We start from the raw sequence: 16,812 nt of genomic DNA, 5'->3' as shown, positions 1-16,812 counted from the left end.
AAGACTGCGATAAGGTGCCAGCAGTTAGTAAAAGCCTGTTGGATGGCTGTTTCCAATCTGAATAAATGGCCAGTTGGAGATCATCCTGCCCGGAAGCCACAATGATGAGGGGACAAAAGGCTCAGAGATTTGAGGTTCCAACATAATCTGAAGCTAACCATCCTTTCGAGCACTTTACTAAGTACATTCGTCAGGCTAATCAGGCAGTAGCTTTTTTAAGAATAGGAATAACTATACTGTCTCGCCATTGCGATGCCGAATGTGGTTGAAGACCCTGAGGAGACGTTGCCTCTGGGGAACGTCCAAGTGTTTGATCACCTGGTTGTGGACAGAATGCAAGACTGGAGCAGTGAAGAGTTGATTATATGGCTCAGCATGGTGTGGGTTGAAACAGAGGTGGGTCTGTTCAACTTGGCATTTCTGGTGGAGAAAGATAGCAAGATACAAAAAGGACGCTGATGCCATTGCAAAGTGTGCCACGAGGTGCTCTGCAAGGACCAATGGATCAGCACACAGAGCACCTCGGAGGTTAAGACCTTGGATTGTTGACTGCTGCTGGTGGCCCAGAAGGCTACGGATCTTGGACCAAACTTACGATGAAGAGGCATACATCTCCCAGGAAGAAACATAGCACTCCAAGCATTCTTTTTTACTCTGTTTAATAAGGTAGAGAGCTTTAGCAAGGAGACACTTAAAAACAAGGAGGCTGGTCTGTGAAGGATGTTCTTTAAATCACTGTAGCACCCGTTGGCAGTCCTGGACAGTGACTGCTACATCCTTGGTCCATCATGATACTGTTGACGATGACAGGGGCCTGTGGATAGGGGGATAGCAAATCCAGCAGCATGAAGAATAGTGGCAGAGATGCCTTGCATGACCGCATCAATGGAATCTGAGAGGGAGGTGTCAAAGTGCACAGCAGATATATATAAAGTACAACTGACCCCACGAAATGCCCAAAGTGGGGACCAGTCTGCCTGGCACCAGCATAGAAATGATAGAATCACCGGAAAGTGGCCACTGTCACAAAGGTCATCATGCGATGGCGAGTGTAGGGAATCCATGAGACCAGGGGAGGAGATCGTGAGATCGATAGCAGTAAAGGTGCCATGAGCATTACTGAAGTGAGTAGTGGGACCATCGTTGAGGAGACACAAATCGAGGTCCATAATAAGCTGGTCAATTAGGAGACCCCTAACCATGGAAGTGGCACTCCCCCACAGTGGGTAGTGGGCACTGAAGTCCCAATGGAGGAGAAACGGGGGCGGGAGTTGCTGGATTATGATAGACAGTTCAACATAAGGAACTGGCCTATCTGGAGGGAGATAGACATTGCAAATGGTGATTGCTGGAGTGGTTTACAATCTAACTACTATTGCTTCCAGGTTGGTATGTAGGGGTATCTAGTCACTAATGACACTGAAGTGAACAAAAGTGTAGACCCCATCAGATGCTACCCCAACAGAATGCCCAATAACCACAAAATGTTGGAGAGTGGTCATCACGGAAGTACGTTTCTTGAAGAGCAAGACAGAGTGCAGGATAGGAGGAGACAAGACACTGTATTTCTGGTATGTGACAGTAGTATCCATTGCGTTTCCACTGGATGATCTTGTGGTGAGTGTCCAGGTTACACATAAAGAAGCCGAAAGGAGATCATGTCACTATGTCACTGGTCGTCACCGACAAGGATGGGGTGACATCCATAAATAAGATGTCAGACTCAGGTTGCAAGGGGGGGAGATGGCACATCTGGGGCCACTGGATTGGGGGGGGGGGGGGTCGCTTGTCTTTGGACTTATGTTTCTTCTTCTTCTCTTTCAGAGGTGGAGGAGGGCAGGGCACAAGGGAGGGCAGGCATCTGCAAGATATGGGACCAAAAGAGAATGGATGACCTTGGGGCACAAAGATAGTGCATCTGGTGGCCGAGGGGTTGGAGGCTTTCAGCCTGAGAGATGCCAGGGAGGGGTCCCAGGGGGTAGCATGATCACTGGCAGGTGCCTTCTTTGCCCAGGGAGGGGGAGGGGCTCCCTGGTTGAAGGTCGTGGGCTTTCCAGGGAAAGGGGACAGGGTTGGGGTAAGGAAGAGGTAGGAGAGAGAAAGGATGTAACATAGGCAAAAGTTGATGACAGTGACACTGGATGGAGTCTCTCATACTTTTGGTGAGCCTGAGCATAAGACAGGTGATCCAGGGACTTGTACTCTTGGATCTTCTATTCTCTCTTGTAAGCCGGGCAAACCAGTGAGTGAGGGGAGTGTTGGTCATGACAATTGACACACACAGGTGGTGGAACACAGGGGGGGCTTCCCTCATGGAGTATGTGTCCAAGCACATAACCTTGACCTTCTCTAGGAGGGTATCCCTCTCAAAAGCCAGAATGAAGGTGCCGGTATCTGTGAGTTGTCTTTGCAACCTTTCTGCAAACATCGAATAAAATGAAAGCTGCACTGCTCCAGGTCAGCCCGGCGTTCCTCATCAGTTGGCAGGACAAGGCCCCTATGAAAAATCAGTCCCTGGACCATATTCAGAGATTGGTGAGAAGTAATAGACACTGGGACATTGCCAAGACGATCACAGGCACAAAGAGCTGCAGACTGGGCAGCAGAAGAAGCTTTGATCTACAGGAAGCCTGACCGCTTCTTACTAAGAGCCTCCACCAAACTTGTCCTCAATATCCTCCACAAAAAACAATAGCTTTGTGGCGGTGAATTTGTCCCCATCCATCCTAGTACAGACGAGATGGCGTGGAAAGTGTTCATCCCAAGACAGTGAGCCTGGCCCTCCTCCCATGGTGTAGGCAGGGAAGGGAAGGTTGCCGGGTCATATGAAGCAGCATTCAATGTTCCTTCCCTATTCGAAGAGACGGTCGTTTGAGAACAGCCAGATTTTTGCAGCCTGGTATGCTTAATGCGCCAAGCATCCACACTGACACCACCCACACTGATCAGGAGCTCTCCCAATGGTTGCCACCCAGCCACAGCAAGGACCAACTAGCATGGTGACCGTTGCCAGGTGTTCCGATGCTCTAAGAAGACAAGCAACCACTCCTTGGAATACATGGAGAGGAAACAGCTCAGGTATCAGTAGTGTGATCCCTGTGTTGTCAGAAGGCTCGGCCAGATGGATAAATAACAGCCCCACCACACAGAGTGGCTACACATGCTGTTGTACCAGCAGGATGGAAGGAGGCTACAATGGGGAAGGGAGAGAAGAAAGGGTGCTGAAGAATCCACACCATGGATGCTAGGAAGGGAGTTCTTTCCCAAATGGCTCATACTAAAAAACAGAAAATTTAGAAGCGGGGGTGAAACCCCAAACGCGGACCTAAATTCCAAAAAGAATGAAAGAACAGGCAGAAGGAACAAAATTGCAAGCAATGCAGGGAACTAGGTGGATAGTCAGGTCATTATAAATCAGAACACTGAGAGAGGGGAGGGAGGGGGCATCGGGGAAGGAGTGAGGATAGGGAGGGAGAGCAGGGTGAAGAAAATGCAGCCCGGGAAGAATGAATTGGCTGCAATAGCTTGGGGCCCTGTGTGCGCCACACACGAACTCGTGAAAGGACCATGACCCCCCCCCCCCCCCCTTGGAGGTGCACCTCTTCTTCTGGGTAACTTGTGACAACATGTAGTTTTTCTTGACTCCCTTGGTACTTCATCATTTCTTCTTCTTTTCGTTCCTGTGGTGTAGTCCATTCTAGTGCTCTAGCAAACACCTCTGTGTTGCATTACATTTCTGTGGTGTAGGTCCTTCTTGTGCTCTTATGCTCATCACCTTCCCATTTTTTCAGGGTAATTGGTAGTGGTTTTTCTCTCTCATGTGTCCGTGTCAGTTCCCATCACTTCATTTTTACATTGCTTATATTTTTTTCTCTACTGGTCTTTCCTATTCACGTACTCCTGCACACACTGCATTTTACACCCTATGGACAACATGCCTACTCAGTTGCACTCATTGTTCTGTGTATTATTCATGTTTTTGAACCTTTCAGCTATCCTTGTCCTCAGTGACCTCAGTACTTCCCCATCTAGCTCCGATCCCTGGCATCTGCTCCCTCCTTTTGCCTGGTGTTTCTTTTCCAGTGACCACTGCCCCACTGGCTTTGTGGATGTCACATTGTCATGTTCCCAGTGGCCACATTGGTCCAGTGCCACCAGCATTTCGCCGATCCATGCTGTCTGTTGGCACTATCGTGTTCCCAGTGTGGTTACACTGGTATTGTCTGGTCTCCCACTGCCACCACTTCACTGTCTGCTCCCGTGGCTTCCGTCATCTGTTTCCGGCAGTGTATGTGCACCTCACCAACTGGCTCCAGTCAGTCACTGCGCTTGCTCCCATGGGCCATTGGCTAGTCATCTCCGACTTTTCAATAGCTCCTTCTGGGACCGCTCCACCAGCTGGTCATGTCGGTCTGCACCTCCAGTGCCACAGTCATCCTGTATATTTTTTGTTTCAGGATTGCTCCATGCCACCTTTTTCACTGCCAGGCCTGGGCTGTCCAACACCACTGTGAATGGTACGTCTCAACCTCAGGTCACAGGTTCTGGGGTGACAGGGTCACAGCCACTGAGATATACCCTCATCCGCAAATATCCTCTGCATCGTCCCAAGGGAGGAAGCACCCCTACCCAGTGGGCACTTGTTGTCATAGCAATCTCTCTCTTTGGTTGGTTTCACCTTTCCCAGCTGAGAGATGGATTGCAGGATGTTTTGGCTAGTGTCAAGATGGCTCCTCCATCTTTTTCTGAAGGGGAGGGGAGGTATAGTAGCTGGTCGTTTGTGGGCCACTCTTGTTACCAGCACAATGTCTACAATCAGCAGGTAGTACGTTTCAGGGTCACAGATGACCTTCCTTCAGTGACTGTTTACGAGCCTCGCTAGTACCCTGTATGTTGTGGACACTGTACTGATTACAGTCTATTGACAGATTGTACTAGCAGACACCTTCAGGGTCACCAGCACCACTCCTAGGCAGTGCATATAGTGGCAGTAGCAAAGGCAATGCTGCAATCGAGGGAACTAGCTTGCAGCCGTGCGTCACGTGTCTGTCAAGAGCCCACAGATACTTCTCCACTTGCCGTGTATTTAACTTGCATCACAACCTCCAGCAGGTATCTCTTTGCTCAGGTCCAGGCCACACACCAGCCCTGTTCTGCAGCCCATCCATTAGAGCATTTCACTGAGTCTACACCACAATGTGATGCTGCTGCAGCAGCTACCAGGAGAGACACTCCACATCGTGCAGCCAGCAGTCTCTGTTGGAGCCTCCTGCTTCCTCCACCACTCGCCTTCCCAGGGCTCCATGCCACTGTACTGGTATTTCCACTGTGAAATGTTGACTCTGTACTTGTGTTCGCGTGATCATTTGACCAATTTCACTACACTCTTTGATTCTGTTACTCATATTGAATCCAGGATGATCATTTTATCTGTTACTCAAACTGTGTCTTATGTGGAACCTAACTTCTGTTGTGATGCTGTAATAAAAGTTTACTTAAATGCAATCATGTGCATTCCATCTACAACTAAGAACGCAGAAAGGATCACTGACTATGTATGCCTGTGGACATCATTCTTCATGCTGAAGAGGCTACTCCATCAGCCATTGAGGGAACAGGGAGTGACCAACTGCAGATTGTCACGCAAGTTTGAGACAAGTGATGCCTGTCATCTAACCTCTGAGTTCATAGTTTGGTCGTTCCAGCGAGTGGCAGAGCTTTGCTCACAGAGTTTCAACGAAGCTCACAATCTGCAACATTGACCCCAGAACCGATCATTGCTCCCTGGTTACGAGTCAAGTGGAAGGCTTGAACCAGAGACTTTTAAGGTTCTGTGACAAGCAAGGCTGCAACTTCCTAGACTTGCACCACAGGTTTGGGAACCGTGGGGTCCCCATAAATGGGTTTGGTGTCCGCTATAAATCAGAATCTGCTACACAGGTAGCTGATGGTGTGTGTGTCCAAACAAGGGTTTTATAATCGCAAAGAATTCACAATAAAATGCCAGAATTTGAAATACTCCCAAAACTCGGTGGAGTTCACATTACAATAGATACAGTAAGCTGGTTAAAACCTGAAATTGATAGTGATGAGATTTTTAGGGAAAAATTTAACTTTTTATTAAAAGAAGAGGCTAATAGTAAATTTATCAACCATGATAAAAGTTGAAGCTGCATGCAAGATTTTTTGGGCAACAACTCAGTACCAATGGCGGTCATAAACTTACAATCGGATCCTTCTATCAATCACCAGATGTCACTGAAAACTTCAGAGAAAATAAGTTCCCCAATTGTACTGTCATCATCCGAGAAGACTTCAATCATCCAATGACCAATTGCGGAAATTAAAGCTTGAACTAGTGGCATGACAAGATGTCCTGCAAAACATTATTAAATGCCTTCTTTGAAAACTTGTCCCTTCACTGATTGGTGAAACATGGCTGATTTTGTGCCAGTCTGGAATGTTTACAGTCATTGTCAACCTTACCCACATAACAGCACTGTGGACTGTAGCAATAAGTACCCATTTTGAATATAGTGCTGATTCGTATGTGGTGTTGTGGATTGTTATTGTTAATATTATTTACTGGTCTGTGCGAAGATGGTCTTTATCACAGCTCACCACAAACTCCATTTACTCTGATGACTCCTTAACCCATTACACATTCATTTCTTGTGGGGCTTTCCCAGCAGCCAATGTGTTACACATCAATTGGAAGCTTCACTCCCAGCACATTCCCCAAAGGAGCCAAGTGTGTGATTAGCAGAGCGATGATGAATGAAACAATTTTGGTTGTGAAGAGGGCAATGAATGAAGCCTTCAAAGGCTACCGTAGCAGAATCCTACTGAATTATCTCTTACAAAATCAAAAAGAAATTCTAGTCTTACATGTAAAGAGTTAGTGGTGTGTCCAGAAATTCATGGATGAGACAAGAACAGAAACTGAGGATTTCAGAGCAAAAGTAGAAATGCTGCTGAACTACATTTTCAAATGTTCCTCTACAAAGGAAAATCTAAGAATACTCCCGCAATTTAACTCTCATACCATTGGAAAGATGAGTGAGATACATTTTTGAATAAGTATTGTTGACAAACAGCTGAAATCGCCAAAACTGAACAAAGTTCCAGGGTCCGATGGAATCCCTATCAGATTCTATACCAAATTTACAGCTGAGTTAGTCCCTTATTTTAACCATAATCTGTAGCAGATCCCACTGACAAAAAAATCATGCCAAGTAGTTGGAATAAAGTACCAGTCACACCTGCCTACAAGGAGGGTAGCAGAAGCGATTCACAAAACTACCATCCAATTCTTGTAGAATCTTAGAACATCTTCTGAGGGTAAGCATAATGGGGTATCTTGTACCAAACGATCTCCTCCGTGCCAACCATTATGAATTCCGATCATGAGAAACCCAACTCTCACTTTTCTCGCATGACGTCCTGAAAGACAGGGATCAGGGCAGTCAGGCAGATGCGTATTTCTTGATTTCTGAAAAGCATTTGACTTATTATTACACCTATGCTAATAGTCAAAAGTATAATTGTATGGGGTATAAAGTGAAATTTGTGACTGGAGTGAAGATTACTTAATAGAAAGAACGTGTAATGTTGCCTCATATGGAGAGTCTTCAACAGATGTGCAGTAACTTCAGATAGGCTCAGGGAAGTGTGTTGGAAACCTTGCTGTTCATGTTGTATATTAATGACTTTGCAGATAATATCAACAGTAATTCCTGAATTTTCACAGATGATGTGGTTATCTGTAACACACTACTGTCTGCAAAGTGCTGCACAAATATTCACTTAGATCTTGATAGTATCTCAAAGTGGTGCAAAGATTTAAATGTTGAGAAATGAAAACGGCACACTTCACAAAATGAAAAATATGTAGTTTCCTAGACCTATATTCTCAATGAGTCACAATGGATGTAGCAATGTGTAGGGATATGAAATGGAACAGTCAAATATGGTCAATCATAGGTTAAGCCAGGTGTCAGACTTTAGCTTATTACGAAAAGCAATCAGTCTACAAAGGAGGTTGCTTATAAAACACTCATGTGACAACCACAGAATAATGTTCAGGTGTGTGGGACCTGTAGCAAACAGACTAACAGGAGATGTTTATTGTATACAGAGAAGGGTAGCATGAACAGTCATAGATATATCTGATATAAAGCACACCAGTGGCAAGATGCAATCAATACCTTCACTGTGCAATAACAATGGTAAAGTCACTGATGACAGTGCCACTAAAGCAGAGTTATTAAACACTGTTTTCCGCAACTCATTCACCAAAGACGACGAAGTAAATATTACTGAATTCCAATCAAGAACAACTGTCAAGATGAGAAACATAGATGTAGATATCCTCAGTGTAACAAAGCAGCTTAAATCACTTAATAAAGGCAAGGTCTCCGCTCCAGATTGTATACCACTCAGGTTCCTCTCAGAGTATGCTGATAAAATAGCGCCATATTTAGCAATTATATACAACCACTCGCTCACAGAAAGATCTGTACCTAAAGACTGGAAACCTGCTCAAGTCACACCAATACCCAAAAAGGGAAGTAGGAGTAATCCGCTGAATTTCAGGCCTATATCACTAATTTCGATTTGCAGTAGGGTTTTAGAACATATACTGTATTCAAACATTATGAAGTACCTCAAAGAAAACGATTTATTGACATATAGTCAGCACGGATTCAGAAAATATCATTCTTGTGAAACACAACTAGCTCTTTATACTCATGAAGTAATAAGTGCTATCGACAGGGGATGTCAAATTGATTCCATATTTTTAGATTTCCAGAAGGCTTTCGACACCGTTCCTCACAAGCGTCTTCTAACCAAACTGTGTGCCTACAGAGTATCGCCCCAGTTGTGCCGCTGGATTCGTGATTTCCTGTCAGAAATGTCACAGTTCATAGTAATAGACGGACAGTCATCGAGTAAAACAGAAGTAATATCCGGCTTTCCCCAAGGAAGTGTTATAGTTCCTCTATTGTTCCTGATCTATATTAATGACATAGGAGACAATCTGAGTAAATGTCTTAGATTGTTTACAGATGGTGCTGTCATTTACAGTCTTGTAAAGTCATCAGATGATCAAAATTACTTGCAAAATGATTTAGATAAGATATCTGCATGGTGTGAAAAGTAGCAATTGACCCTGAATAAAGAAAAGTGTGAAGTTATTCACATGAGTACTAAAAGAAATCAGCTAAATTTTGATTACACGATAAGTCAGACAAATCTGAGGGCTGTAAATTCAACTAAATACTTAGGGATTACTATTACAAATAACCTAAATTTGAATGATCACATAGATAATATTGTGGGTAGAGCAAACTAAAGACTGTGATTCATTGGCAGAACACTTAGAAGGTGCAACAAGTCTACCAAAGAGACTGCTTACACTGCGCTTGTCCGCCCTATTCTGGAATATTGCTGTGCAGTGTGGGATCTGCATCAGGTGGAACTGACGGATGACATCAAAAACGTACAAAGAAGGGCAGCTTATTTTGTATTATCGCAAAATAGGGGAGATAGTGTCACAGACATGATATGTGAATTGGAGTGGCAACCATTAAAACAAAGGCGTTTTTCGTTGCGATGGGATCTTCTCGTGAAATTTCAATCACCAGTTTTCTCCTCCGATTGTGAAAACATTCTGTTGCCACCCACCTACATAGGGAGAAATGATGATCACGATAAAATAAGAGAAATCAGGTCTCACATAGAAAAATTTAACTGCTTATTTTTCCCGTGTGCCATTCGAGAGTGGAACGGTAGAGAGACAGCATGAAGGTGGTTCATTGAATCCTCTGCCAGGAACTTTATTGTGAGTAGCAGAGTAATCACATAGATGTAGATGTGATCCATATGACAGCATCCCAGAAATGCTAAAGGAACTGAAATGGAGGACATGTGAAGATAGAGGCAAATTATTCTGAGAAAGGCTACGTACAAAATAGCTAGAAGCACTGCTTCCAACATATTGTTCCCATAGGGATTGTGAGGACACCGTTAGACTAACTACAGTGCAGCCCATGTGTGAATGAAATGGAAAGAAGGTCTAATAACTGGTACAATGGGAAGTACTCTCTACAATGCACCTCACAGTTTACAGAGTACAGATATAAGTGTAATGATCACTATGTCATATTTAATGTAAAAATGCATGGTCAACCATGAAACAGGACTGTTACAGGCACTCAAACAGGAATTAATGAAGCAAAACTATAATGCTGTAAATGATATCTATCGACAATTGAAGCCAATACTTAGTGACTAGAAAATTAAGAATAAAATCTCATATCACCATATTTCCATAAATGCTGAGTGTCCACATTAGATGCCAGTCAGGTATCCTAATTCCATCTGCATCTTCCATGTGTGTAGGGTGGAATCCTGCCCCAGCAGCCATTAGTTATGAGAGATTCACAAGCACCACAGAAAGCTCAGAAAAAGCAACTACTCGGAGGACTGCAAACAATATGTAGTGGGATGGGATAGAAAGTGCAAAAGCCAGTATCAGAAATTTCTCAACAGCACAGACCCTGCAACTGCAGATGACTTGATGCATAGCCTAGATGATGCACAGTGAGAAAAATGGATGGAAACCATTGAAATACTTGATTTCAAAGCACTTTCCAGGAAGACCTGGGCACTCCAAAAACTATCTGAAGCCAATGAAATAAATCATAACACCACAGGTGTTTCTGCAAATAGGATTGCAGCCCATATACAGTGACACCCAGAATGTCAAGAGAAAGAGCTCATTCAAGAACAATACAACATTAACTTTGCGCATCAATGACAAACAGTGCCCCTTTAGACTGGTATTCCTCTAAATATTCCACTGTCAGAGTCACAGAAGCACTTAAGATTATAAAGGCAGGCAAGGCAACCGGACCCAACAGAATACATATGAAATTCCTTCTACAATAAGGGACCTACACCACAAAATGGCTTTCACATTTATATATATACAAATGTGATGGTGGGGGGGTGGGGTGGGAGGGGGGGGGGCGGCAATGTGTGTGAAAGGGTGAAGGATTCAAAGATCACAAATATCATCACATTGATTAAGCCAGAAAAAACCAAGTGACCACCTAAAGAGCTATTGAGCAATTTCATTGCTCAGCACCACATACATGCTGCTTGAGAGACTCATACAACAGATTGAGCCCAAAAATATTGGAACCAATCCCAGATGAACAAATAAGATTTCCACCTGCTAGAGACTGCATAGACCAGGTACTCTCTCATACAGAGGCAAGCCGTCAAGAAAATCAAAAATCATCAATTGCTTTCATAGAATTTCAATGGAGATTATGATGCTGTTTATAACAACAAAAACAATCAATTTTGACAGAATAATTAAAATGAATAGATATTAAATCTACTCACCAAGCAGTGGCAGAACACACACATAAAAGAAGGTTGAAATTAGGCAAGCTTTTGGAGCCAGTGGCTCCTACTTCAGGCAGAAGGGTTGAAGGGGAAGGAAGAGAGGTGAAGATAAAGGACTGGAGAGGTCTAGGAAAAGGGGTAGATTTCGGGATAGTCACCCAGAAGCGCTGGTCAGGGAGACTTACTGCACGGAATGAGAAGGAAAGAATACAAAGGATGTTGTAGAACAAATTTGGATAATCCTGTGCAGCCGTGTTATTTGTCTTATTGATAATACATTCACCGAAAAAGCTTTCAAAATAATTACCAGTTAATGATTAGCTCAACCAAAATACGCAATGGGCTGCCCCACTTTTCTTCAGTCATTATAGTGAAGACATGCCAAACACAAGGTCCAGGAAGTTCATCTATACAGTTGACTGGGCTATAGCTGAACGACATGAATCATTCGAGGTCACCGAAGACGGCTTGATGTCTGACTTAAGGCAGCTGAGTGTCTACTTTCATAAATAGAGACTGTAGCTGAACACAACTAAGATGGAAGTACCATGCATTCATTTCTGTAACTGTTCAACAAAAGAGAGCTTAATGTCAACTTCAAAGGAAAATATCCCAACCATAAGAACTACCCTAAATATCTAGGAGTCACACTGGATAGGACTCACTCTCACAAGGAGCATCTGACAGATCACAGGTGAATAAGGACAAGGACTAAACTGTGCAGCATCCCTTGGGCTCCAACGCAAATATGCTTCAGACATCAGCAGTTGGGCTCGTCCATTTGGTGGCAGAATACTGGATTAACACCTCACTTATGTACAAGACTGACATGGTACTAAATGACACTAAGCTCACTATCAGCAGCAGAGTAAATTCCATACCTACTGCACTGCTGCCCTTCTTAAGCCATATACCACCAGCAAAGATACGGTATATAAATGCCATCCACAGAGAGTATCATAAATTAACAACAACCCTAACCTAGCTGTACGTAATGACATAGCTGATCTGGTTTGCAGAAGACTGACAACAAGATGACCACTATTAGTCACTGCTAAAGAACTGATAAACTCAGACTTTGAAGTTCACAATGCCTGAAAACAACACTGGCAAGACCAGTGCCCACTATAATGTCAAAGTTTCATGATCACAGATAAGCCTCCCGATTTCAACCAATCACACAATGTATGTATGACATTAAACTGAATAAGCACTGAGCACAACAAAAGTGCCAAAGTCAGGGGAAGGTACCATTTCCACAATGTGACTGCAGAGCCGCAAAGCAAGCAACCTGACACATTGTGATAAAATGTCCAAATGAAGCCTACATGGGACCCTCCACCAATTTCCTTGCAGCAACAGATGGCATGATTGAGTACATCCAATGCTTGGATATTAATTTGAAACTAAGTTTAGCATATAATATGTACATGTGCATATTATCTATATTAATTTTATCATTGTATGAGTATACATGTTTCATGATATTTGCCATACAATTAATTAATTAACTGCTTCTTAACAATAATAGAATTCCTGGATGAAGCAATAAGTAAAATAAGAGAAAAGTCACCACTAACCTAAAGCAGATCGATGCATGGAGCACAGAAAACAGCATCCACACTAGTTTTCAGCACTAGCTCTTTTTCTAACAGTAGTACACATATCCACAGAGACAACCACCCACACACACATTTCTGTGGTCATGGCAAGACTAATTATTGACACTCAATTATTGAAACCAGATGCTTGAGCTGATAGAGGTGGGAGAGGGTTGGGAATGATGCATAGAGACGGCTGGGGGAAAGAGGCAGGCCTTTGGAAGAATAAAAGAGTACAGAAAGTAAAATGAAAAGAGGTATAGGAAGAAGGAGAGGGACTGAGGTGGAAGGGGAAAAGAGGATGGTGGGAGGGAGGGGAGGGGGGGGGGGAAGGAGAGAAAGATTAGGAGGATGAGGGAGGGAAAGGGAAGAGAAAGTGAAGGAAGAGAGGTTTCAAAAGGGAGAAGAAGAGAAGGAGATTGCTCACATGATTTGGGAGGAGGGAGGGGGGGGGGATAGTGGGAGAGCACAGTGGATGATCTGAATGGAGAAGGAGTGGTGTGGACATAATAGAGAAGGAAAAAGGCAAGACGGGTTAGGTGAGGTTTAGGCCAGTGGGACTGTGAGAGTGCAGGACGTGCTGGAGAGACATTTTCCATCTGCATAGTTCAGAGAAGCTACTGCTGGAAGATAGTATCCAAATCATTCACATAGTGAAGCAGTTGTTTAAGTCATTTCTCTTGTGATGTGCAGAATGTTCAGCAACCGGATGGTCAAGTTTGTGGTTTGCAACAGTTTGGCGGTAGACATTCATGCAAGTGAACAGTTGGTTACTTGTTATGCCAACACAGAATGCTGTACAGTAATTGCAGCATAGCTGATACATAAAATGGCGGCAGAACACACACATAAAAAAAGGATATAATTGGGCAATCTTTCAAAGCCAGTGGCTCCTCCTTCAGGCAGAACGATTTAAGGGGAAGGAAGAAGGGTGAAGGAAAAGGACTGCAGGCCTCAGAAAAGGAGTAGATTTTAAATAAGTCACCCAGAACCACGGGTCGGGGAAGACTTACGAGAAGGGATGAGAAGGAAAGATATTCCTTCTTAACCCGTCCAGTAGGTCTCCTATAACCTGTGGTTCTGGATGACTTTCCCAAAATCTATCCCTTTTCCAAGACCTCCAGACATTTTCCTTCCCCTTCAATCTTTCTGCCTGAAGGAGGAGTCACTGGCTCCAAAAGCTTGCCTCATTATAACCTTCTTTTACGTGTGTGTTCTGCCGCCTCTTTGCGAGTAGATTTTTTATCTAGTCAATTAAATTATTTTGTCAAAAATTGATTGTTTTCACTGTGATATATAAAATGGCTGCTTTCACATGTGGCCTTGCCTTTTATGGAAATGCCAGTGACGGCACTGCAGTAGAATGTGGTACATGGGTGTATGGGACAGGGCTTGCATCTGGGCCGACCCCAATGGAGTGACCTATGGGGTGCAAGATTGGTAGTAGGGTTGGAATAGGTGTGGGCAACAACATTCTGTAGGTTGGGTGGCCAGCGTAACACCACTTTGGGGGACGTGGGTAGGATATCCCTCGCCTCAGGACACAATGATAGGTATTCTAAGAATTGGAAGAGGATGTGGTTTTTTTCAAGGCTAGATGATACTGGGTGCCTTTCCCTTTATTTATGCATTAACTGCTTCTTAAAAGTTTGTCAACTATTTTAACAGACATCGACAGAATTACTTGCATCACATGCTACTAACAGTCCACCAAGGAATTTACTTCACCCACAGTCATCTTCTTACTAATTGCTGGAATTAGTTTGTGCCAAGTGTAGCTTAATGAACATTAAAATGGTCAGTGGACAAGTAGCACTTAACAAATTGCTTGGCTTCCACATACAACACAATTCAACACACCTTTCTGTGGTACATGGTCCAGCTGACAGTTTTGACAACTGTATTCATATATATTGGAATCTCATTGCAGTAGCATGCTGACAAGTGGGAACTTACACAATTTCTTAGAGATACTATAAATCATCTGTAAAATGACGTGAATGACAACTTAGGATTTTCAGACCATTTGAGATTTTTTCAGTAATTATTCTTACATAACAAAGGGTGAACTGAACCTACAATGCTAGATGTCGGCTTCGTACCATTATGTAATGTTAACATTGCACGCCACATCATGCTTTCGCAAACAGAAAGAACATTTCAATGACTATAACTCTTTTGCATCTATATTAGCTTGAGGAATATAAGTTGTAGTGACAGAATGATCCATAGCATGGCTCAAAGTCTTGGTTTGGTTGCGTTAAGGGGAAGTAGTATCATAGACTCTGCAGTTAATACAGGGATCCCTAGGTATTATCCATTATTTTCGGGCCGACCTATGTATTTCTATCATTGAAATTGTTACGTTTTGCCAAAAAAAACGACTGCAATAACATAGCTTCATTTGCATTAGTGTTAAGGGCGGGCATACATGATAAAGCCTCTCAAAAGCACCACGTAGAATAATGTGTAAGGCGCAGGGAATTCTGTTGTGGAAATTCTGTTACAAACAGTGTCTGAAAAACGTGTTAAAGTGGAGAAAGCATAATAATCTGGACGATAATTGTATCTGGACGATAACTGTCTATGAGAACCAAAGTAACGGCATAACTTCATACGACAACAGTAGCGGAACTACATCACATCATGCGTCTGGGCTACTACAACCAAATGTTACTATCTGAAAATTCATGTCCTGAAAATGACACGCTGTCATACAGTGCAGCACCAATCACTGGCAGAGTGATCGCTAAAATACTTGTAACAAGTAGTTTACAACCAAAGAATTCTACTCACTTTTCTTGAAAACAGTTTTAGGTCATACTATTCTTTTACTTTTTCGGTCATTTGGTTATAATCTTATAGCGGAATATGAGTGTTGAACACAAGTGGTACGTTATTAACTACACTGTACGACCCAAACTGTACACAAACTGAACTGACATGCCTTCCATCTACTCCCAGCCACTATCTCAGCCTGACTGAAAACAAACATGTTTCCGTGCTTGACAAGAACAGATGCACAAGCGTGCTTGCCCAACAACTCTGGAGCATGCGTGTGTAGCATAAGTTTGCGCAAGCATTTGCACTGTACAAACAGCTGATTGCTCGAAATTTAGTTATGCATGATAGCGCAAGTATTCAAGCGTGAGCGTGACTAGGCATGTGTGCCAAGACTACGGAGGCTTCTGCGTTTATAAGTGATTTGATTAGATATTTATTTCGCAGTGTTAAATTACATTGCGTGCCGGCATTGTACCGTACTGCAAGTCGCGTCGAAGAAGATAGCATTACACGGAGAATAGAGAAGGAAGACATCAATCAATGGCAGTACCACAGACACACTCGCGTCAATCCGTCTCGTTTTTGTTACCCAGTAGCCAGTACTATAGCAGTCTGCCAAGCGGCCAGTACGTGATACTGTTGAGTTAGGCTGGATTTTGTGAAAGCGAAAATGAATCGTCATCTTTCATTGTGGATTGTAGAATAGTTTTTACATACGTGACGGTCTGTAGTGCAATAAATTGTACCAACAACAATAAGAAGACACTACATTTGTTTTTCTTCGATTTCGTAAGGACTCTGGGAGGTACTCAACGGTACATTACAAAACATTTTATTTACGATTCTCTTGTAACCAAGAGATATTTACTATGAATACCTTTTTTTTAAGAATAAAAATATTCTAGTAAATAGCAGGAGATCCGACCCACAGTCATCCGACCTGTTGCAGAAAGGGGTCGTCATCATACTCAGCAACATGATGCTTCCTTCGGTACATTTCCGGTCAATT

General features: G+C 43.2%; 1 protein-coding gene across 1 annotated transcript in view; it reads right to left on the bottom strand.

The window, feature by feature from the left end:
* The window catches only part of LOC126484602 (WD repeat-containing protein 11-like), a 208,359-nt gene extending 192,314 nt beyond the window's left edge, over positions 1-16,045 (bottom strand). The window contains exon 1 of the mRNA XM_050108172.1: positions 15,816-16,045. The gene's annotated coding sequence lies outside the window, so the exon portion shown is untranslated. The remainder of the gene's footprint in view (positions 1-15,815) is intronic.
* Positions 16,046-16,812: the final 767 nt, after the last annotated feature.

The sequence above is a fragment of the Schistocerca serialis genome, chromosome 1 (genome assembly GCF_023864345.2).
Source record: "Schistocerca serialis cubense isolate TAMUIC-IGC-003099 chromosome 1, iqSchSeri2.2, whole genome shotgun sequence".
Lineage (NCBI taxonomy): Eukaryota > Metazoa > Arthropoda > Insecta > Orthoptera > Acrididae > Schistocerca > Schistocerca serialis.
Note: the sequence above shows the minus strand (reverse complement) of the source record. Positions and strands in the feature narration are given on the sequence as shown.